General features: G+C 36.8%; 1 protein-coding gene across 2 annotated transcripts in view; it reads left to right on the top strand.

Moving 5' to 3' along the window:
* The window catches only part of LOC106143264 (uncharacterized), a 177551-nt gene that overhangs the window by 102468 nt on the left and 51379 nt on the right, over window positions 1-23704 (top strand). The window contains exon 2 of one of the 2 annotated variants that reach the window (XM_013345309.2): window positions 22952-22988. The exons of the other annotated variant lie outside the window; for it this stretch is intronic. The gene's annotated coding sequence lies outside the window, so the exon portion shown is untranslated. The remainder of the gene's footprint in view (window positions 1-22951; window positions 22989-23704) is intronic. 2 annotated transcript variants of the gene reach the window in all.

Genomic DNA, 23704 nt, shown 5'->3' with positions numbered 1-23704 from the left:
TAAATTTCGGTTGGTTCCCGTGGGTATTTAGCAAAATCCTTTCTTAGTGCTCTCCTAAATTTTCCAAGGAAACACATACCACTCAGCAAATCTCATCGCCGTACAGATTTGATGATTTGACAGACAACGTATATACCAAAACTACTGCCTAGCAGTAACGCTAGAGTTTTATGTAATTTTAAACAAACGAGGCAAATTTTATGTACCTATGTATGTATGTATGAGGCAAATTTTTCCAGGTTAATGCTTACAAATATTATCAAATCCTATAGCTTTGTAACAAAATAGCATATCACGCCTTATCGGACGTAGAACCCAAATCGACGTGTCCATTACTGTCCACATAACTTAGCCCTCCCACAGAACCAGTGTAGCAAGAACTGGCGACCCGAACAGAATATGAATCTACGAGAGATCTACTTGTGATTGTGGCTCGTGTCCTGAGTAAATGTAGCCACGTGTAGATCTAAATATAGGGGTTAGCAATCTGCTGTGCATATAATGACTAATAGACGTGTTAAGTTACAGAAAGAACATTCTCGATTGAATAAAGTTTTTGTCCATCAAATGCTTAAGATACTGCCTTGAGGTGACACGCAAACTACGAGTATCCTACTAATATTATAAATGCGAAAGTTTGTGAGTATGGATGTTTGTTACTCTTTCACGCAAAAACTACTGAACCGATTATGATGAAATTTCGTATGTAGGTAGCTGAAGACCTAGAATACTTTATCCCGGAGTTCCCGCGGGATTGATTCCACGCGTACGAAGTCGCGGGCGGCCTCTAGTGTATTATATTTCCAGCACTTAAGTTAACACTTATGAGTTGATTGCAATAATGTTAACTTTTGATAAAAATTAGTTCCGCTTTTATATCGTAAGGGACCATCGATTTGGAAAGTTTTCCATTGTGAAGTAATATATATAATTGTACAGATACATTTTTATTTTAAGTGACCTTAAATATAGCAGCTCTGCTTCCTGCTCCTTTGGTGTACCACAGGGCAGTGTCCTGGGTCCAGTTCTCTTCCTTGTGTATATCAATGACCTCTGTAGAATGCAACTACACAATGGCGAGATGCTAATGTTCGCAGATGACACTGCAATCGTTTTTTATGGTTCGTCCTGGAACCAAGCACGGTTAATAGCTGAATCTGGACTAGCGAGGGTGACCTCCTGGCTCGAGAATAATCTACTCTCACTTAATACATCCAAAACTAAATATATTTGCTTCTGTATAACAGCTGCAGGGCGTCCAGATAACAATTTTATATTACCCATTCATACCTACCCCTGTAATCTTAAAGCTGAAATTCCATTCTTCTGTCAATGTTCATCTCTTTGTCGAACTAACACTATAAAGTACTTGGGTGTCTTGATTGACGAACACTTGAATTGGAAACCTCACATAGCTCTTTTAGCAAAACGTGTCCGCAGGCTGATGTTTGCTTTCAAGAACCTTAGAACTGTAGCAAATTTTCCTCTACTTATTACTATTTATAAAGCTTTATGCGAGTCTATACTTTGCTATTGTATCTCCACATGGGGAGGAGCGGCAGAGGAATATTTTGTTCAAGTGGAAAGAGCGCAAAGAGCAGTCTTGAAAGTACTAATGTTTTTGCCTATTCGCCATCCAACAGCACTCCTTCATTTCAGAACTAAAACGTTAAGCGTACGGAAACTCTTTATATCCCATATCTTGCGCAGGTTTCATCGAAACTCAGCGCAGCATATTCCCCTCATCGGTCGAAGATATCGCTTTAATGCCCCCTTATGTAAAACCCGCTTTGCTCAAAGAACATATAACTTTTTAGCCCCTAGAATTTACTCATTAATACAAAAGAGAATTAATATTATTGGATTGACGAGAATGCAGTTTAAGCAACAGATGTTCAACTATCTTTTGCAACTAGACGAATGCGATATTAAACACCTATTGACTCCAATTACATAAAATGCGTTACCATAACCTAACCCGAAGATTATATCAAGTATGTATATGTATGTAGGTTTATGTATGTATTTGTGTATGTTTATATGTATGTGGATATATATGTATAGGTATATGTGTAGTTTACATAAATTTATCACTTGTTATTACTAATAATAAGTATGCTTCTAAATCCAGGAGGTGAGGCCTGGTGTCTTGTGTGACAGGCTGTTTCAGCCTATTTCGAGCACCAGTCTTCACGAAATATCTAGCTTAAGAATGATACTATGTACTAATGATACTTCTATGTGTATTTTGTGAAGAAATAAATAAATTTTTACTTACTTTTACTTTTACTTAAATAGTTTCAAAATTTTGCCAAAATGTAATGAAATTTTAAATTTTTTAAACCTTCTAATATATATACGAGTATATACCATTTACACAGATTGTGTTAGCCTCGAAGTAAGTACGAAACTTGTGGTACGAGATACTAACTCAACGTTACTATATTTTATAATCAATACTTATATAGATAAACATCCAAGACCCAGGCCAATCAGAGAAAGTTCGTTTCTCATAATGCCCTGACCGGGATTCGAACCCGGGCCCTCCAGTGTCACAGACACCACACAGACATATTTATATAATACTACTTATCATATTTATAACACCTACCTGTTCTAACTAGTGTTAGGCCGGCCGGACTGGACCAAAACTCGGAGGCACAGTTAATAAATTGTAACAAAATCCAAAAGTAAACAATCCCTTCGCTTTATTTAATCTTTGCGAAGTTTCATGGCCCCCCCGCCTTATAAGTTTTCGAACAAACAATTTTCCATTTACAAAGCAAATTAGTGACAGCGACTGTCATAGCGTAAACAAAACTAGTTGCCGTCCTTGGCTCTACTTGTTTTGATAATTCGGTATTTCTTGTAAGGATTTCCTCTATTTTCTCATGAACATTTATTTACATTGGCATTTGACGAAGCGTGTTGCTGATGAGTGTCTGTTAGCATTTGACGAAGCGTGTCGCTGATGAGTTTCTGGTGGCATTTGACGAAGAGTGTCGCTGATGAGTTTCTGGTGTCATTTGACGAAGCGTGTCGCTGATGAGTTTCTGGTGGCATTGACGAAGCGTATAACTGATGAGTGTCTGTTGTCATTTGACGAAGCGTGTTGCTAATGAGTTTATGTTGGCATTTAACGAAACGTGTTGCTGATAAGTTTCAGTTACTGGTAGTCGTATGAAATGGTTTTTGATTTATCCGACCACTCAGAAACCCATAACAAAATAGTAAAAGCAAAAATAACATTAAGAACGTTAGAGTCGTTTTCGAGAATACATATACATATTTGTACTAGCATCCTATACTATTTAATTCATGGTTAGGTATATTAACTAACACAATAAATTAGGTATAATAACTAATTACTAAATAATTGTGCTTATCATAACATTAATATAATGTAAACAATATATTTCCCTACAAATGTCGGAGGTGTGAAAGGATAGAATAATATTTTGTGAAACCATCATTTAATATTCCACATTTTCCGGGAGTATTTCATTTAAATTAATTACGTTATTATACCTTTCCCTGTGTTATAATTGCCCTGTTCAAAATTAGTTATATTTGTATGCGTCGTGAGTTTGTTTCGCTAAGTAATATTTGATTTTGTTATTGTGATCCAAAGCAGTAGTAACTTTATTCCATCGTATTTCTAGATATGTATGTATTATTTACTAACTTCCGCCTGTGCCTTGGTTCACGTGTAAACATAATTATCACGAATATTCCAAAGTATAAGATTATACTAGTTTACCTACAGTTTCGAAAATTTAAACCCGTTTAGTATTTGCGTGAATGAATTATAAACATAAATACAGCCGTCTGGTTCCCAGCACCAATAGAAAAAAGAATAGGATCACTCCATCTCTTTCCCATGGATGTAGTAAAATGCGAATAAGGGATAGGCTTATAAACTTGGGATTCTTTAATGCGACGGGCTAGCAACCTATCACTTTATATAAATCTCAAAATCTATTCTATTCTTAATCGCATTTTACGACATCCATGGTAAAGAGATTGAGTAGTCCCTTTTTTTTTCTTCTGGTGTGGGGAACCACACGGCACTGTATTATATCAGTATGCACGGATAAAGATAGTTTGAAGTATGTACATATCTTTTTCTACACAAAACACAGACTTAAGATTGCAAGTACTCACTCGTAACTCATAAAATATTAAGTGAAAAGGTATGAGAATCGTGAAAGCGTCCCTCATGTCCGCTTGGGTGAATCCAGTCGGGAATCGAACGCCGGTCCCTGTTTATTTAACCAACTGTCACGAACCGTTCATTGATATTCGATATGCGAGCTAACATACATACATACATATGCATGATCAACACGTGTTACATGCCAGTAGAGAATGTAAAAGTGCTTTCGACGCGTCATACTTCGCACTTTAACGCATATCTTTCCCATGGATGTCGTGTAAGACGAATAAGGGATAGACTTATAAACTTGAGATTTTTCTTATATATTTGTATATTGGAGCACACGCAGCTTAACGTGGCCTTTCATTCTTTTTAAACCAGTAATTTCTGTCTACCTCGCAAGGAATATAGCCGTGACTATATGTATGTATGTATCTGAACCTTTTTCGTAAGAGGCTGTATACAAGTTAGTCTGATACATACATACATATGGTCATGTCTATATCCCTTGCGGGGTTAGAGTCAACAGTCTTGAAAAGACTGAATTGCCACGTTCAGCTATTTGGCTTAATGATAGAATTGAGATTCAAATAGTGACAGGTTGCTAGCCCCTCGCCTAAAAAATAATCCCAAGTTTGTAAGCCTATCCCTTAGTCGCCTTTTACGACATCCATCGGAAAGAGATGGAGTGGTCCTATTCTTTGTTGTATTAACGCCGGGAATCACACGGCACTAATCTTCACACAGTATGATCTACAGCAAAATTATATACCTAGTATAGAAAATCACTCAATTCAATATAAGATCTATAGAAGCGCTCCTATTGGCTCATTGGCTGATCGTAACGGTAACTCTTATCTCCATCGCTCGATTTCTTATCACTGATTGAGCCATCGGCCAATGACCCTGGCTGGTGAGTCAGGGTTGACTCGGGAACAGTTCCTTGTTCAAAGACGTTAGTAAAGTAAAAGAGGTTGCATACACACAGAGAGAGACGCTTACATACAAAGTTTGTATTAGTTGCAGGAGAGACAGAGTCACTTGTCAAAAAACTCAAAGGCCAGGTTTAGTATCGCCTTAAAGAAAATACCTAAGTTTTTTTTCAATTCAATTCAATTTATTGCATCCTTAATGTACAGTATACTATACAGGTTATCGTTTACAAAATAAACGAACAATTAAGGACCCTGTGGGGTGCTGCAATGGCGAAGGCTATATATTTACTTGTGTCATATATTTTATGTAAACAAGAGAGAGAATAATGTATATTTTATACATTAAAATTATATATTTTTTTACAATTTTATATTGAGAAGTTTATAAGCCGTCAATAGCTGTGAAAAAATATTCGCTTTAAGCTCAATACAGTCATTATAGCTATAGCTGAACGTGGCCTTTCAGTCTTCTCGGGACTGTTGACTCTGTCTACCCCCCAAGGCATATAGATATGACTGTATGTATTTATGTATGACAGAATTTTAATGCGGACTTATTTTTTCATTCGCTTGCATTCGTTGCAGTGTGTACACTTTTTTGGGCTAAAATCTGGCTCAAAATCTTTTTGTATCATCATGTTACTTGTTAGTTTTGGCTGTTGTGCATATATACCAAAATAAATAAATGAACATGATATAAGACTAACGAGTAACGAAATCTATCGTGGCATTTCTTTTGCACTCGGGACACTAAAATGCGTTTTTGTCATGTCGACAACCCTAGCAAGAAGCTATCGTAATTTTATTGGCAATTGAATACCTCTATCCGTCACGAGACCCGTCAGGAGATGGCTCCTTTGTGTTTTTAGACCTTTGACATCGAAGACAGTATCTCTTGCTAATAGAAAATTGGAACATTTTATTTACACGTAAACCTTTTATAGTAGTTTCACATCTATGACCCAATATGGGTAAGGTTATCTTGTAATGATTGCGGATCAAGCAACAGGGTGTGTTACTGTGACCCAATATAGGTAAGGTTGCCTTGCAATGATTGCGGTTAGAGCTAATCGGTGTGTAACTGTGACCCAATATAGGTAAGGTTACCTTGAATGATTGCGGATCGAGCTAATCGGTGTGTAACTGTGACCCAATATAGGTAAGGTTACCTTGCAATGATTGCGGATCGAGCTAATCGGTGTGTAACTGTGACCCAATATAGGTAAGGTTACCTTGCAATGATTGCGGATCAAGCAAATAGGTGTATAACTGTGACCCAATATAGGTAAGGTTACCTTGCAATGATTGCGGATCAAGCAACAGGGTGTGTTACTGTGACCCAATATAGGTAAGGTTACCTTGAATGATTGCGGATCGAGCTAATCGGTGTGTAACTGTGACCCAATAAAGGTAAGGTTAACTTGCAATGATTGCGGTTAGAGCTAATCGGTGTGTAACTGTGACCCAATGTAGGTAAGGTTACCTTGCAATGATTGCGGATCAAGCAACAGGGTGTGTAACTGTGACCCTATATAGGTAAGGTTACCTTGCAATGATTGCGGATCAAGCAAATATGTGTGTAACTGTGACCCAAAATAGGTAAGGTTACCTTGATTGAAATGACAGCGGATCAAGCAAATGTCTACCCCGTAAGGTATATAGGTATATTTTTCTTCCCTTCAAACCATACAAAGGAAACATTGGACTTGTTGACGTTGCAACCAGGGTTGTTCCCAAGTCGTTATTTTCTACGCATTCCCTAATATCCCGTCTAATACAAGGAACGATATTTCATTCTCAATGCCTCTGACATTATATGGGCTCTAGGAAAAAAGGTTGGTTTGCTTTCTTCAAACAAAGCTGGGGTTTTACTGGTAGCGTTTTTATTTATTTATCTTCAATAGAATGATCGGTAAAGATAACGTCCGAAATGAACATATACGGGGCAGTTTCATGGTGGCACCCATAACCGAGAAGCTTAAAGAATCCAGACTAAGATGGTTTGGCCATGTAATGCGTAGACCCGAAGATCACGCTGTAAAGAAGTGCCTTTCCATGGCTACGTTAAAGAGAGGGAGAGGCAGGCCCCCAACAACCTGGATGTCAAATGTCCAGAGAGACATGAAAGAGTTGGGCCTGTCAACTGACGACGCGTATCAGCGGAAGAAATGGCGCCTTAAGATTAGGAAAGCCGACCCCGCGTAACGGGAAGAGGCGAGGACAAAGAAGAAGAAGAATGATCGGTAAAGGGTCAGGTCAATAGTACCCGAAACCGCCGACCTTGCATGAAGAGAGTTATGAATGTGGATGAAGCGAAGGAAGTATGCAGAGATCGTGGCAAGTCGAAAGAGGTAGTCTCTGCCTACCCCTCCGGGAAAGAGGCGTGATTTTATATATATGATTTTATGTATGTATGTATCTTCAATGGAATATAAGTTACATAAAATCTTTTACAGTCTCTCTCTCATCTCTGCGTGTTCCCGGTTGCACCCTCCACAGAAGTGTTTCGGGGCCCTGGGTCCGCCTTCCTACATTTCTCCCTCCACTCGGTCCGGTTTTCGGCATCCTCGGATTTCAGTCCATTGGCTCGCATGTCATCTTTTGCGACGTCCAGCCATGATCTTTCTTGCCTGCCCCTTCTACCTGGGCCCGGTAGCAGCATGGTCAGACATCTGTTCCCCAAGTAGTCTGCCATTGTCCGCAAGACTTGACCGTTCCAGCGTAAGCGGCTCTCCTGCGTTTTGTCTGTTATGTCACGGATATGAAGGGTTCCACGGATATATGGGAGCTCCTCACGCATAAAGTACTCTACACGAATATAACCTAAGGTCAAGTCACCGCGAAGCAAGCCGTTCCGGCTCGCTCCATAGAGGTGAAGATTTAATCTGGACTAACGCCAGAATAACGATGATCATATTAAAGAAACGTACATACATATGATCAAGTCTGTATCTCTTGCAAGTTAGACAGAGCCAACAGTCTTGAAAAGACTGAAAAGTCACTTTCAGTTGTATGGCTCAATGATGAAATTGAGATTCAAATGGTGACAGATTAGTTATATTATACAAATAGACAATGTTATTCTATCAGTGTACCGAATTTCTTCAAAATCGGTACATTAGTTTTTAAGTTTATTCGTCACAACCTTTTTTCTATTTAATTCATTCATTCATTCATATAGTCACGTCTATATCCCTTGCGGGGCAGACAGGGCCAATTTTCTATTTAATTTTAGTGTGGATGTGGGGATAAAGGGTTTTCTATTCTATTCCCGCTCTGGACCAAGCCCTAACCCTCGCCGTCAGGGAATTTATTCAGGCCGTCGGATACGCTTCCCTCTCTTATTTGCCTCCCGATCACGCGAGAGATGATTCTGTGCGTTTTACAATAACCCTGTAAACTGGCCTTTGAAGCCCCCGGGGAATATGAAAATATCGACGGACACCATTGAGGTGAATGTACTAGAGATGACGTCTAGATTAACTTGTGTCAAAAGAGCCTTCTAACGGTATCCTCTTTTTTGCAAGCAACAACGAAATGTTTCATAATTTTTTTTGGAAACGGTATTAAAATCGCATCAACAAACATACATACATAGGTACGTATCGCACTGAGAACCACCTTTCTTTTTTAGGAATTTCCAAACAAAAGTGACCTTTGAACTCGGATAATTTATTTTATACTAGCATTTACATTAGCTGGCAAATACATCACATCTCACAAATCCCTTATAATTGCTTCTTAAAACGCCATTTTGGAGAATTATTAAAACGTTAACAGTAGTTTTGTTTTGCTTAATAAAGCTGTGAAGGTCACCTTAGAATTTTTTGATTTCAGCTCATGACATGATGCAACGATTTTGTCCACAATGTCGATTCTATGCTAGTAAAATATTCAAGAAAAAAAATGGAAATGGTGATTTTTGCCAAATGCGAATGCTTGAATAAGTCTTTTTAAATGCTATTAGAACTCCCTTTGAACCCTTCCGAGAAGGTCAAATAAGACTGTCGATACGCATTAAAAAATATTTTTTGTTCACTGATCTGAATTCGAATAAACACGTTCCTTTCGAATGCGGTTTATTGAATTGGGTTTCAGATTTTCAAGTCACAAGGAGATTATGAAACATTTCTTAGTCCATGTTATTGATACTTTATTTATAACGATTCCAGCGATACCAGTTAAATGGTGTTATGATAGCTGTGCCTGCGTCTTCGTCCGCGTGGAATAGTTATTTGAGCATCATTGAAGCCCACAAGAATGAATTATTTTCCCTGATTTTGTTCACATTCTCCATTATTTATTAGCTCCTCAGTAAACTAATTACTAAAAACGATAAATGGTCATTTCAACAGAAAAAGAATTTTTCAATTCGAACCAGTAGTTCCTGAGATTAGCGCGTTACAACAAACAAACTCTTCAGCTTTATAATATTATAGTATGGTATAGATTGAAAAATAAAATATACAATAATGCACAGTTAAACAAAGCTAGTATGCTAAAGATATTATTAACGCTTAATCTAATCGTAGTGTAAAATTAATCTGTTTTGCATTGAAAGAAATGACAAACGCTTTCTGCGCTCATTCAAACTGTACAACTTTTAATTTTATAGTCGACCGCCCAGCTAATTTATTTTATTTCATGTCAGTGAACAACGGTTAATGTTAAAAAAGTCACAAGTAATTCGTTTCGTTCTTTCGGTGATTTATTAACATACGACTAGTTTTTCGACTTGGTTATGCTTGCGGCGAACGTAAAACCAGTTAAAAATGATAAAATTTTAAGGATACAATAATATATTGTGTAACACTGAAAATAACGTAGCCATAGTCCATATCTTTGGGTACTGAAGTAAAGGTAATAATTAATCTTGAACTGTTAAATGCGGTAAATGTTGCACTAAAGAATTCCTTAACCAAGTGAAACTTGGATAAAAAATGAAGCTATTCCCGCGTCTTACTTTATTTTTATTTTTTATAGATGGCCAGTCATTGAATCTGGTGTACAAAATTCAAAAGAGGTTGTTTGACATATTATGAGTATTTTCGAACATGGATCGTCTTTTTATTAAAAAAATACATTTCTAAAATAAAGTGAGATTATTTATATGGAATAATGTTATTCATTAAAACATCTGTCATTTCATTTTACTTTTTCTTCTCATGGTTATAAAAAGGTCTCGAGTTTGAACCATGGTCAGGCCAAGAAAGATAATGCGTAAGAAAATCTGTTGCTGAATTACCTAATCTATTTTGCCTTTAGAGTTGTGGACATACGTATAGTCACGTCTATAACCCTTGCGGGGTAGACAGAGCCAACACTCTTGAAAAGACTGAAAGGCCACGTTAAACAGCTTAATTATGGAATTGTAAATTCAAATAGCGACAGGTTGCTAGTCCGTCGCCAAAAAAAGAATCCCAAGTTTATAAGCCTATCCCTTAGTCCTCTTTTACAACATCCATAAGAAAGATATAGTTGTTTTATTCATCCACACTTCACGGCAAACTGCGGGCTGTACAAGAATTTTCTGGAAAAAAAAAACACAGCCTAGCATTTTCCCTTCACTTTTGCGGTTCCCTTATCATTTTGAAATATAGGCAGTTTCCAGCCTAGACTTTAATCCATTGGCCGGTATACCTCAATGGCTTTGCTAGGGTTGTCATGTTGTGAAAAGTTTGAAATAGAATACATTTTTTTTAAAATAAGGTCATATTAAACTGGTGTACTAATTATGACATCGAATATTGTCTTCATACATTCATACATGTAATCACGTCTTAATTTTTTTATACAGAGGTTGACAGAGCATTATTGAATTGAAATTCAAAAAACCTAGCCCATAACCTAAAATAAGTAGGTTCATGAGCCTAATGTTCATTTTGTAAGTAAAAAATTAATTTCGCTTTCCGATTGACTTTATATAGAGACCAGCATATGGTAACTATGTTATTATACAAGTACTAATGTATTGAACAAATAAATTTTGTAATAAAATAAAGCATTACTACCAAGTTAATATAAGTTAAAGAATGGGTGTTAAAACCCATAATGCAATGATCCGCTTAAAAAACTAAAATAGTTTTTGTGAGTCAAAAATCACTGATGAGAAAAAAATCTGTATTTAATAAAATTAAAAAAAAAACTAAAAAACTATGCGTTTTATTGCAAATTGAACTAAAAAATAGAAAATAAATAATAGTTTAAAAAAAACTAAAAAACTACGCTTTTATTGCTAATCAAACTAAAAAATAGAAAATAAAAATTAATGACAAAGGAATTATAAAACAGTAGTAGCAAGTCGAACAATCAGTTATAGTCAATTACCTCCGATTAAAATTATAACAAAATTAAATTTATAAACAAAACAATTTAAATCGGAGTAAAAAGCGTGGGGTGCTTGATGTAGTAAATATTAAAATCATTCTATTAGCATATATTTATGACAAGAGAGATATGAAAATGAAGTAAAATGCACCCCACGCTTTTTACTCCGATTTAAATTGTTTTGTTTATAAATTTAATTTTGTTATAATTTTAATCGGAGGTAATTGACTATAACTGATTGTTCGACTTGCTACTACTGTTTTATAATTCCTTTGTCATTAATTTTTATTTTCTATTTTTTAGTTTGATTAGCAATAAAAGCGTAGTTTTTTAGTTTTTTTTAAACTATTATTTATTTTCTATTTTTTAGTTCAATTTGCAATAAAACGCATAGTTTTTTAGTTTTTTTATACAATTATTTTTTGGAAGTTAACACTTCTAGTATAACTATCATACTAGAAAAGACTTTTGCAACCATGCGCCCATCGCCGGAGGTTTTCACAATTAACTTTCTTAAAGTTATATGTGGCCTGATTGGATTAAATCTCATAATATTCTCATAATGATGATTCTTTTTTAGGCGATGGGCTTGCAACCTGTCACTATTTGAATCTCAATTCTATCTTAAAGCCAAATAGCTGAACGTGGCCTATCAGTCTTTACAAGACTGTTGGCTCTGTCTACCCCGCAAGGGATATAGACGTGATTATATGTATGTATGATGACTGTTAAACCCAGTTGAAAAGAATTTTATAGTGATAAATCACTGTTAATAATATTTTTGACTATCCAGCAAACATAATAATTTTCGATTGTGGCCTTGCCAGGATTCAAACCACAAGATTAAGAGGCAGATTGATACAGGAACAAAAATATTTCAAACATACCTCCACTGCCTTTACAACCAGGAACGCAACAATGTTTATCTGAAGACATCGTGGCACTTTCGTTGTAAAACTGTCTTTCACAAAAACAAACACAAACTTGGGACTCCTATCTCAAATAATCAGGTACTTTTTACAGGAGTCCTATCTAAAAAATATCTGCACAACACAGTGAACACAGTCAGAGTCCAATCTCAGATGATAAAATCACACGAATATCCGGAAGAACAAAGCTCGACTCAACGGAAGATTCCAAACTACAAATAACGACAAGTTATCAGCACAAAACAAAGTGCAAATAGGTAAATACACAGGCACCGGTATAAAAAAAACAGAAAGAAAGTTTACAGGTTTTCTAATCGAATTCAAAACAAAACTTACTGCAAAACTTATTTGACATAAAAAACTGTCACTCATGTCTTAAACGAGTATTACAGTGTTGCTATTATAAATAGGCAAAAGATACCTAATGTTAATTCAAGAATTGCATTAATATGTTAAATACGTATTAAATATCGCAAAGTTCTGTAGGTAGTAACTTTATTCTTGTATTGTTGTAAATTTAAATGTTCAATTTTCATTTATTACTTTTGTTTTATTACTTATATATTTTTTATTGTTTTAAAATATTCTACTAATTCTACTATTGTTTCTAATGGTAATTCTAAATGGAGCGATGCGATGAAATAAAAAAGCCTCAGGTTAATAGTAACATTATATGGAAATATATTACATCTCTTTTTGGACTCCTTATACGTCAGAACTTCTTGGTTTCTTGTATGGAGATTACTGGCACTGGTGCTATCTCTGTCTCTCTTACTCTCATACGAAGGATCTAAAAATGAATTTATTAATCCTGGCAGTTTTAATAAGGATAATGAGAAACTCTTATCAAAATATTGCATTGTCATCGGTCCTTGATACGTGTGCAAAGTTTCAAGTTGATCAGACGTTTAGAAATCAGTGAAAATTAAGCTCAAAGATTCCGTTACATACATACATACATACATACATACATACATACAACCCAAGCTAATAAAAGCGTAGTAAAAAAAACCTAGAAAAATAATTTTAAGTTTAACTTTTCTCAGCCAATTGTGCTTTTTGATTCCAACGCAGCTCTTATTAAATTACATTGAAACTTTTTTATTATTTTTTTCTTTAAACTGTTGGAGAGCCATCAACCCTACAAAAGGGCGACCGATAATACTGCGAAGTTCCTGCAAAAATATCAATTTATGGCGGTTTTACGACGATAGTAAAATACTTTGGGTGGTTGTACCTACGCAAAATATACGCAAAGTTTAAACGTTATGCATGTTGGAGATGACGTCTTAGGAAATATTTTTTTTTTTTAAGTTTTTCATTTAATGAACGTGGCCTTTCTCAGCCAGGCATTTGATGACTGTTGTCTCTGTCTAGACAGAACTGACAATGACAAACTGAAATGGCTTAACATAACATATAACCACGTCTATATAGACATGGTTATGTTATGTTTTTCATATAAAGATTATTAATCAATCTCAATTCTATCATAAAGTCAAACAGCTGAACGTCGCCTTTCAGTCTTTTCAAGACTGTTGTCTCCGTCTACGACTAAAGACGTCTAAAGACGTGACCATATGTACATATGTATGTAAAAAACAACATTAATATTACTCTAACTCACTCTGAACCATACCACTGCAGTCGCGCAAAAAAATAATTTCAAAATCCATTGAGGCATCATTTTAATTTAGCTCCAGCTCTTTGACTACTCAAAACGCAATCTGTAATTAAATCCGCACTCGCAGACTCAATTTCGCTACTTTTTTAAATTACGAAACCATATTTTTAATGTCTAGTTTGTTTTCTACATTTTCTTAATTTGGTTTTTACATCTACCACGTCTTTATACCTTACGATGTAGACGGAGCTTGTAGTAAAATGCATGTTAAGGTCGCAGATAGCTTAATTAATGGAATTGATATTGGCAAGATACGAGACCTAAAAAATAATACGTACACAAATTATTAGGCCTTTTCAAAAATGAAAATCCCAAAATTGACATACATACATACATATAGTCACGTCTATATCCCTTGCGGGGTAGACAGAGTCAACAGTCTTGAAAAGACTGATAGGCCACGTTCAACTTTTTGGCTTGATGATAGAATTCAGATTTAAATAGTGACAGGTTGCTACCTAATCGCTTATAAGAAGAATCCTAAGATATTATATTGTTTTTCTTTTTAATAAATTAAAACCGTTATTTATTATCATTTCGGAATTCCGGGAATTCCCAAATTTAATATCGGTTTCCCGAAAAAATAAAAGCTCGAAAGTTAGGTATATGTAAAAACGGCAAAAATTTTATAAATGTACCTATAATAAAATAAATATTATTTGCACGTTACAGTCTACTCTTGGAAATTATTTTAATTTTACATTCATTTCGTTCATTTCATTAATCAGTTCAATATCTGTGTCACTTATAGAAGATTTATGAATAAGCACATTCATGTAGTGCTCACTTCCATTCTGGTCTTGTAGCGAACAAAAATCATAGTAGAATAGACTAGCTGTGCCCGCGACTTCGTCCGCGTGGAATAGTTATTTTGGGCATCATTGAAGCCCTCAGGAGGAATAATTTTCCCCGTTTTTTTTACATTGTCCATTATTTCTTCGCTCCTAATAGTTGCAGCGTGATGATAAATGCCCTTAAGCCTTCCTCGATAAATAGTCTATTAAACTCAAAAATATTTTTTGAAATCGAACCAGTAGGTCCTGAGATTAGCGCTTTCAAACAAACAAACAAAGCTTTATAATATTAGTAAAGATTTATTTTCAAAATTATTGACGTCACATAGTGTGCCAGTTGATTTTCTTAATTTCAACGGTATCGAAGCTCCGAGCATAATTTTAAGTAAATCGAAACGTGCAATTTTTCGCCTAAATTTTAATCAACTTTTTCTACTGAAAGTAACGCATGTAAGGAGAACACTTGGCACGGGCGGCGTTCATAAATAACTTTATAAGTCTGTGGGAATGCCAACTGGATTATTGTCGCCAGTAGTACTTATACATACATACATAAAATCACGCCTCTTTCCCGGAGGGGTAGGCAGAGACTACTTTACACCACTTTCCACTTGCCACGATCTCTGCATACTTCCTTAGCTTCATCCACATTCATAACTCTCTTCATGCAAGCTCGGCGGTTTCGGGTACTTTTGACCTGATCCTTTACCAGGACGTCCTTAATTTGATCAAGATACGTTCGTCTAGGTCTTCCCACTCCGACCTTTCCCTCCACACTCTCCTTGTATATCTGCTTAGTCAACCTGCTTTCATATAAAACTTATACTATGCATATAATACATACAATGCTGCCGTGTGGTTCCCGGCACCAATAGAAAAAAGAATAGGACCATTCCATCTTTTTCCCATGGTTGCCGTAAAAGGCGACTAAGGGAAGGGCTTAAATACAATAAACTTAGGATTCTTTTTTTATGCGATCTTTCACTATATGAATATCGGTTCTAATATTAAGCTATACCGCTGAACGTGGCCTAACAGTTTCTTTAAGACTGTTGGCCCTGTCTATCCCGCAGGGGATATAGACGTAATTATATGTATTCACAGATTCAAAGATTGGAGCATATATGCATCCTGCGACACAACATCTTCTGTCGCGCGGTTCCCCAGACATCACACCAGCCTGGCGGAAGATCTTCCCTTTGGTGGCGGTCGAGCCGAATCATCGCTCCCCCCACACGTGCCTTTGAATCAACGGCTCTGCCTACCCCTTAGTGATAGACGTTGTTATGTGTATTATGTATTATTCAAATGAGTTCTTTTGGTTGTTTATTTGTAAACTCTTTGTAGCACAAAAAAATTAAGTCATACAATTCTTGGAATTAAAAAAACAGATATATGCAATGGTGGACTTATTCCAATTGGGATTTCTTCCAGTCAACCTAACTAGAACCTTAAAAAAACTTTATTTATATTCATTAGGGAAAACAAACAGTTACTTGGTTGTTTATTAATATTATCTTATACTATGATGCATAAACCAATTAAGTTTTGTTCGATAATGTAAGTGTGTTACAAAATTTTAATAAAGTTCGTAAAATAATTAACCATAAAAACCGTTGACGTTATTTACTTTTATAAAATTTATCAACGCTAAGTTGTAATAAAATGTCAAAAACGCGAGCAAATCCAGCAGCAAACCGCTTGTATATCCAACTCATCATGTCATGTCACAGTCAGATACTCGTGTTACCCCGAGCAAATATAATTAAACCGGCAAATATACCTATCCCGAATTAGTATTACCGATGCGTCATCCCCATACAGGGAAACGTCGGCTGCGGGCGACAGTACATACATATCATCACGTCTTTATACCTCACGGGGTAGACAGAGCCAACAGCCTTGAAAATACTGGAAGGACACGTTCAGCTGTATTGCTTAATGATGGAATTGAGATTGACATAGTGACAGGTTGATAGACCTTCGCATAAAAGAAGAAGCCCAAGTTTATAAGCCTATCCCTTAGTCGCCTTTTACGACATCTGTGGGAAAGAGATGGAGTGGTCCTATTCTTTTCCCAATTGGTGCCGGGAACCACACGGCATGTTATGTTACATAGTATCGTTGAGTTAGTATCTCGTAACACAAGTCTCGAACTAACTCAGAGGAACTTCGAGGCTAACTCAATCTGAGTAATTTGTCCCGTATATATTTATATATTTATTTATATAATCACTAATTGTGCCGTGTGGTTCCTGGCACCAATACAAAAAAGAATAGGACCACTCCATCTCTTTCCCATGGATGTCGTAAAAGGCGACTAAGGGATAGGCTTATAAACTTGGGATTCTTTTTAAGGCGATGGGCTAGCAACCTGTCACTATTTGAATCTCAATTCCATCATTAAGCCATACAGCTAAACGTGGCCATTCAGTCTTTTCAAGACTTTTGGCTCTGTCTGCCCCGCAAGGGATATAGACGTGACCATATGTATATATATATGTAATAGTATTGCTATATTTCTGAGCGTCGATTCTAAAGAAGTTTAGTACGGAGGCATCAAAATTAACTTGCCAAGTTGGACACTTGCCGCTAACTGCCGCTGAGGAACAAGTTGCGAACTCCACTCCGTTAGTTATTGTCTCACGTGCGAAGGTAACCTTCGGGACGAATTAAACCGATCATAACTTCGGTACTAAGGTACTTCTTCTAGGTTGAACTTTCAACTTAGGATGTAGCTGTGTCTTGATTTTTACATATCTATACTTCTATACTAATTACTATAAAGCTGAACAATTTGTTTGTTTGTTTGAACGAGCTAATCTCTTTTTGTGTTGAATAGACCATTTATCGAGGAAGGCTTTAGGCTATATAACATCACGCTGCAACTATTAGGAGTGAAGAAATAATGTAAAATGTGAAAATAACCGGGATAAATTATTCATTCTTGAGGGCTTTAATGATGCTCAAAATAACTATTCCACGCGGACGAAGTCGCGGGCACAGCTAGGATAGCTATATATATATATACGTACAGTCACGTCCATAACTCCTGCGGGGTAGACAGAGCCCAGTCTTGAAAATACTGATAAGCCACGTTCAGCTGTTTGACTTAAAGATGATTGCTCTCCGGTACCTATGTGGTGTGGTCCCTCTAATACCTTTCTTTTATAAATATTTCATTTATTTATTTCATAACTCGTGTGGGGAACATGCCCACTTCCACTTCGAAATACATACATCTATATCCCTTGCGCGGTGGACAGAACCAACAGTTTTGTAAGTATTGATAGGCCACGTTCAGCTGTTTGGCTTAAAGATAGAATTGAGAAAAAAACAGTGACTGGGCTGGCAACCTAGCCTAAAAGAGGAATACCAAGAGTACATCTACAAGCCCATCCCTAAGTCGCATTTACGACAGACATGGGAGAAAGATGGAGTGGTCCTATTCTGTTTTTCTATAGGTGCCGGGAACCACACGGCACAGACCGGAGGGAACAGTTTGTCATTATTCTATCAATTTTTTTTTAATCATCTCTCATTTCGCTAACCTGCGACATTTTACCAAAACGTCACACCCCGCACAAAAACAACTTCCAAAATAATAGTAGCGTAATCACAAATAGTTCGTAATGCATCTAATGGAACTAACTAACTAACTAAATGTACCAGCTACGCGAGTGGAGTAAGTAATTAGTTCGACCCAAACTTGTCTTCTAGCAAACAATGGCCGACGATAAAATATAGCCATTATTAACGTTATGGCAGTAGTGATTTTCAAAATTACCCCGGAGTAATTAGCTTTGTTGGGGTAAAAGGCATTTCGTATAAGGAGGCCGTGTATAATAACTAGAGGCCGCCCGCGACTCCGTCCGCATGGAAACCCTATCAATCCCGCGGGAACTCCGGGATAAAAAGTAGTAGTAGTAGCCTATATGTTATTCTGGGTCTTCAGCTACCGACATACCAAATTTCATCGTACCTAATCATTTCAGTAATTTTTGCGTGAAAGAGTAAAAAACATCAATACTGACATCCTGACATACTCACAAACTTTCGCATTTATAATATTAGTAAGATAACTAACCGATGTTGAACCACTCCATATCTTTCCCATGGATGTCGTAAAAGGCGCCTAAGAGATAGGCTTATAAACTTGGGATTCTATTTTTATACGATGGGCTAGCAACCTGTCACTATTTGAACCACTCCATATCTTTCCCACGGATGTTGTAAAAGGCGCCTAAGAGATAGGCTTATAAACTTGGGATTCTATTTTTATACGATGGGCTAGCAACCTGTCACTATTTGAACCACTCCATATCTTTCCCATGGATGTCGTAAAAGGCGCCTAAGAGATAGGCTTATAAACTTGGGATTCTATTTTTATACGATGGGCTAGCAACCTGTCACTATTTGAACCACTCCATATCTTTCCCACGGATGTTGTAAAAGGCGCCTAAGAGATAGGCTTATAAACTTGGGATTCTATTTTTATACGATGGGCTAGCAACCTGTCACTATTTGAACCACTCCATATCTTTCCCACGGATGTTGTAAAAGGCGACTATGAGATAGACTTATAAACTTGGGATTCTTTTTTTAGACGATAAGCTAGCAACCTGTCACTATTTGAACCACTCCATATCTTTCCCATGGATGTCGTAAAAGGCGCCTAAGAGATAGGCTTATAAACTTGGGATTATTTTTTGAGACGATGAGCTAGCAACGTGTCACTAAGTATTTAAATCTCAATTCCATCAAAGCCCCGTAACACTTCTGTGGAAGGTGGGTGATGTGGAAGGAACGCGTAGAGATGAAATGAGAGAGAGATAGAGAGAGAGTATAATGCAACGCGCAAGTTTAAAATCAGTTACTGACCAAAATCCCGGGAGGATGAAGATGTTTGACATACCAAGGTGGATTTAAATCCAATGAACAAATGACTCTTTACTCAAAAGTCTCGACTAAAAAATTTATAATGAAATGCTTGTCAATAGCATCTTACTAGGTACATCAATATTTTACACGTTCCTTTTACATATATTTATATAAATAATAAAATCTTTATTTCCCCTTGATGTTATTAAAGCGGCTCTACCTCCCATAATCACTACGTTTTCCGCTTAATCATTTCCGGTGTATTGGTAAAATTAACCGACATATGTATATCTACAATGTTGGTGTGTACGAATCAATTATACGCAAGTTTCGTAGAAAGATATGATTGGCCCAGATCCGGAATCAAACCAGAATATTTGAGATACAATTAGTTTTAGTGCCGTGTGGTTCCCAGTACTAATATAAAAAAGAATAGGACCACTACATTTCTTTCCCATGGATATCGTAAAAGGTGGCTAAGGGATAGGCTTATAAACTTGGGATCCTCCTTTAAGCGATGGGCTAGTAACCTGTCACTATTTGAATCTCAATTCTATCATTAATCCAAATAGCTGAGCGTGTCCCATCAGTCTTTTCAAGACTGTTGGCTCTGTCTACCCCACAAGGGATATAGACGTGACCATATGTTTGTAAGTAAGTCAAACAGCTGAACGTCAGTTTTTTCAAGATTTTTGGCTACCAAGTGACAGGTTGCTAGTCCATCGCCCAATATAAGAAACCCAATATAAGACACAACTTCAATTTAATTTATTAAAATGTAATGACGTGAAAAAGTGCTTGCCAAGGTCTATTCTCTGAACAAAATATTGATTCGCGCAAAAAGAAACAAAAATACAACACACCTCAGTTACCACGTAGAAGGGTAAAACACGTGTAAAAACAATGTACGCGGCCCAAAGCTACGCCTTTTGTATGTTCGTCATTGGTATTGTATCGCCACAACACGACTGTCAGCTGTGACAGTCATTGAAGTGTTAAAAGGGAATACATGTCCAGGCATTAATTAACTAGTGATTCATTGTTCCAATATGGAGGTTCTCAGACATAACTTTACGGTACATACATATGGTCACGTCTATATCCCTTGCGGGGTAGACAGAGCTTTAGTCTTGAAAAGACTGAATGGCCACGCTCAGCTATTTGGCTTAATGATAGAATTAAGATTAAAATAGTGACAAGTTGCTAACCCATCGCCTAAAAAAGAATCCCAAGTTTGTAAGCCTATCCCTTAGTCGCCTTTTACGACATCCATGGGAAAGAGATGGAGTGGTCCTAGTCTTTCTTGTATTGGTGCCGGGAACCACACGGCACTTTACGGTACAAGATTCAATTTTCAAGAGCGTCCTTGGTCGAATCGGTAAGATGCCCGGTTAAAATGCGTGATGCGCAGAAAGGCACAGGTTCGAATCCCACCTCGGCCGTGCACCCTCCTGGATGCCTCCGCCCTGGTCAGAAGGACTGAGTAGCGTAGGAGAAGGAAGGTCAGATAGTTTGAAAGAAAGAAAGAAAAATATTTTATTTGATATCACAAACTTAACTATACTAAGTAACAGATTTTACAATTTGTGCGTTTTTTGTGAATATCAAAAAGGCTTCCTCTCAGCATTATGTTGCGGTGGTAACCACAGCGCTGGTCTTCCGAGGACACCTTTCGTTGAGTACCTGCCTTCTGACTTCCGTGACCACAGTTTAGGCGATATGATAACAATTCCAACCGTATAAATTTCAATTTCGTCCAGATTTACGTGCCTGTCAGATCTTGTGGCTCTGTCTACCTAGTAACGGATAAAGATGTGAAGGTGATGTGTGTTCTCGTGTTCTTGAAATCACCTAGTGTCAAAATTTTATACGTCGAAATTTTTATAATTCATTCATTCATACAATCACTTCTTTGCCCTTGCGGGGTAGAAAGAGCTAGCAGTATTGAAAGACTGATAGGCCAAATTCAGCTGTTAAGCTTAATGATAGAATTGAGATTCAAATAGCGACAGGTTTATAGCGCATCGCCTAAAAGAATTATCCCCAATTTTCTTATAGGAAGCCTATCCCTTAGTCGCCTTTTACAACGTCCATGTGAAAGAGATGGAGTGGTCCCATTTAAATAAAATTTTTGGTACAAAACAATGGGAATCGAACCCTGTACTTACTCCTCGATATCTTAACCACTATGCCATGCCCAGGCGGTATTATATCGTAATGATTTATTCATTACTCTGTATCGCCCGCCAATTATCCAAAGCTTTTATTAAACGTAAATTGTCAGCGTTCCCTTATAATAATAGCTACGTTATAATTTGTATTCATCGGAATGGGCTGTTTTATTAATATTTTATTGGTAATGTTAGGTTTGATTTTCAATTATTTATTTTATTTATGTAAGTAAACAAAATTATAAACAGGAGCATTTAATACAGTAATTCTAGTACTACAGGCTTGCAACCTGTCACTATTTGAATCTCAATTCTATCATTAGGCAAAATAGCTGAACGTGGCCATTCAGTCTTTTCAAGTCTGTTGGTTCTGTCTACCCCGCAAGGGATATAGACGTGACCTTATGTATGTATGTATTCTAGACTAGGGTAAAGGTGCTACTTATTTCAAAAGAAATCTCTTCCAGTAGACACTGAAGAGTAGCTAATTTCGCAACAACTACAATTAGCTTTCGCTTGGGACTTTGCTTTGGATAAAACATGGATAGACGTTATATAAACGGCTATATACATACATACATATAGTCACGTCTATGACCCTTGCGGGGTAAGCAGAGACAATAGTCCCGAAAGGGCTGATTATTTAAATTTAAGTATTTGAATATCAATTCTATCATCAAGCCATAAGCTGAACGTGGCCTGTCAGGCAAACATACAGACAGATAAATCTATAAATCATAGTATTGGCTTCTGTTGGTCGTATATAGATCATCAAAATCAATATGGAGGATATAGATTTTTGCTTATTACTATTTTATTATATGTATGGATAACAAAATATATCATTAAAAAATCAATATAGGTGCGGAATCAGTACGTGAAACATTTATTGTCTTGTGTTTGTTGATTAATTAAATATGCATTCGTCCTTATAATGTAACAGCTGAACGTAGCCTTTCAGTGTTTTCAAGACTGTTGGCTCTGTCTACCCCGCTAGGGATATAGAAGTGGTGATGTGTATGTATGTTTGTTAATTCAAAAATTCATATTTATACTGAAATTTTATCTTTTCAGATAAGCCGTATCATCATGAGAACGAGGATTTGTTAAGGTACGTTCGATTTTTTTTTTGATAATAATAGCGTCGTGCCTTTTCCCCCCTTCTTATTCCTTCTCCCTGGCTTTACGGATCATCATTACTCTGGAGAGAAGCCCAGGGTATGCCTTTGACCATGCATCTAGGATCGAGTGATATAACATATAAATCACGTCGTTATCCCCCGCGGGGCAGACAGAGCCAACAGTCATCAAAAGACTGAAAGTCCACGCTCAGCCGTAACAATACATATTTCTGTTAAAAGGTATTCAAGATTATATTTTGTCTGTAAGGATTTTCCTCGAGTCGAATGTGCATTCGTTCGTATGATGTGACAGTCGTCCCAATTTAAGTAATTACTATGTCACTATAGTAACTCTATTCTTAGTTCCCCCGTCATTGTGTAATTTCGGGAATGAGAATTCCCAATTATTTTCGACAGATATACCGGCGCACTTATAGAATTTACATTAAAGTAACTATTCCAACTAGTGTGCCGTGTGATTCGCGACACCAATACAAAAAAGAATAGGACCACTCCATCTCTTTCCCATGGATGTCGTAAAAGGCGACTAAGGGATAGGTTTACAATCTTAGGATTCTTTTTTAGGCGATGGGCTAGCAACCTGTCACTATTTGAATCTCAGTTCTATCATTAAGCCAAATAGCTGAACGTGACCATTTAGTCTTTTCAAGACTGTTGGCTCTGTCTACCCCGCAACGGATATAGA

This window comes from Amyelois transitella, chromosome 21 (genome assembly GCF_032362555.1).
Source record: "Amyelois transitella isolate CPQ chromosome 21, ilAmyTran1.1, whole genome shotgun sequence".
Taxonomy (NCBI): domain Eukaryota; kingdom Metazoa; phylum Arthropoda; class Insecta; order Lepidoptera; family Pyralidae; genus Amyelois; species Amyelois transitella.
This window is presented reverse-complemented; position numbering and strand designations above follow the sequence as displayed.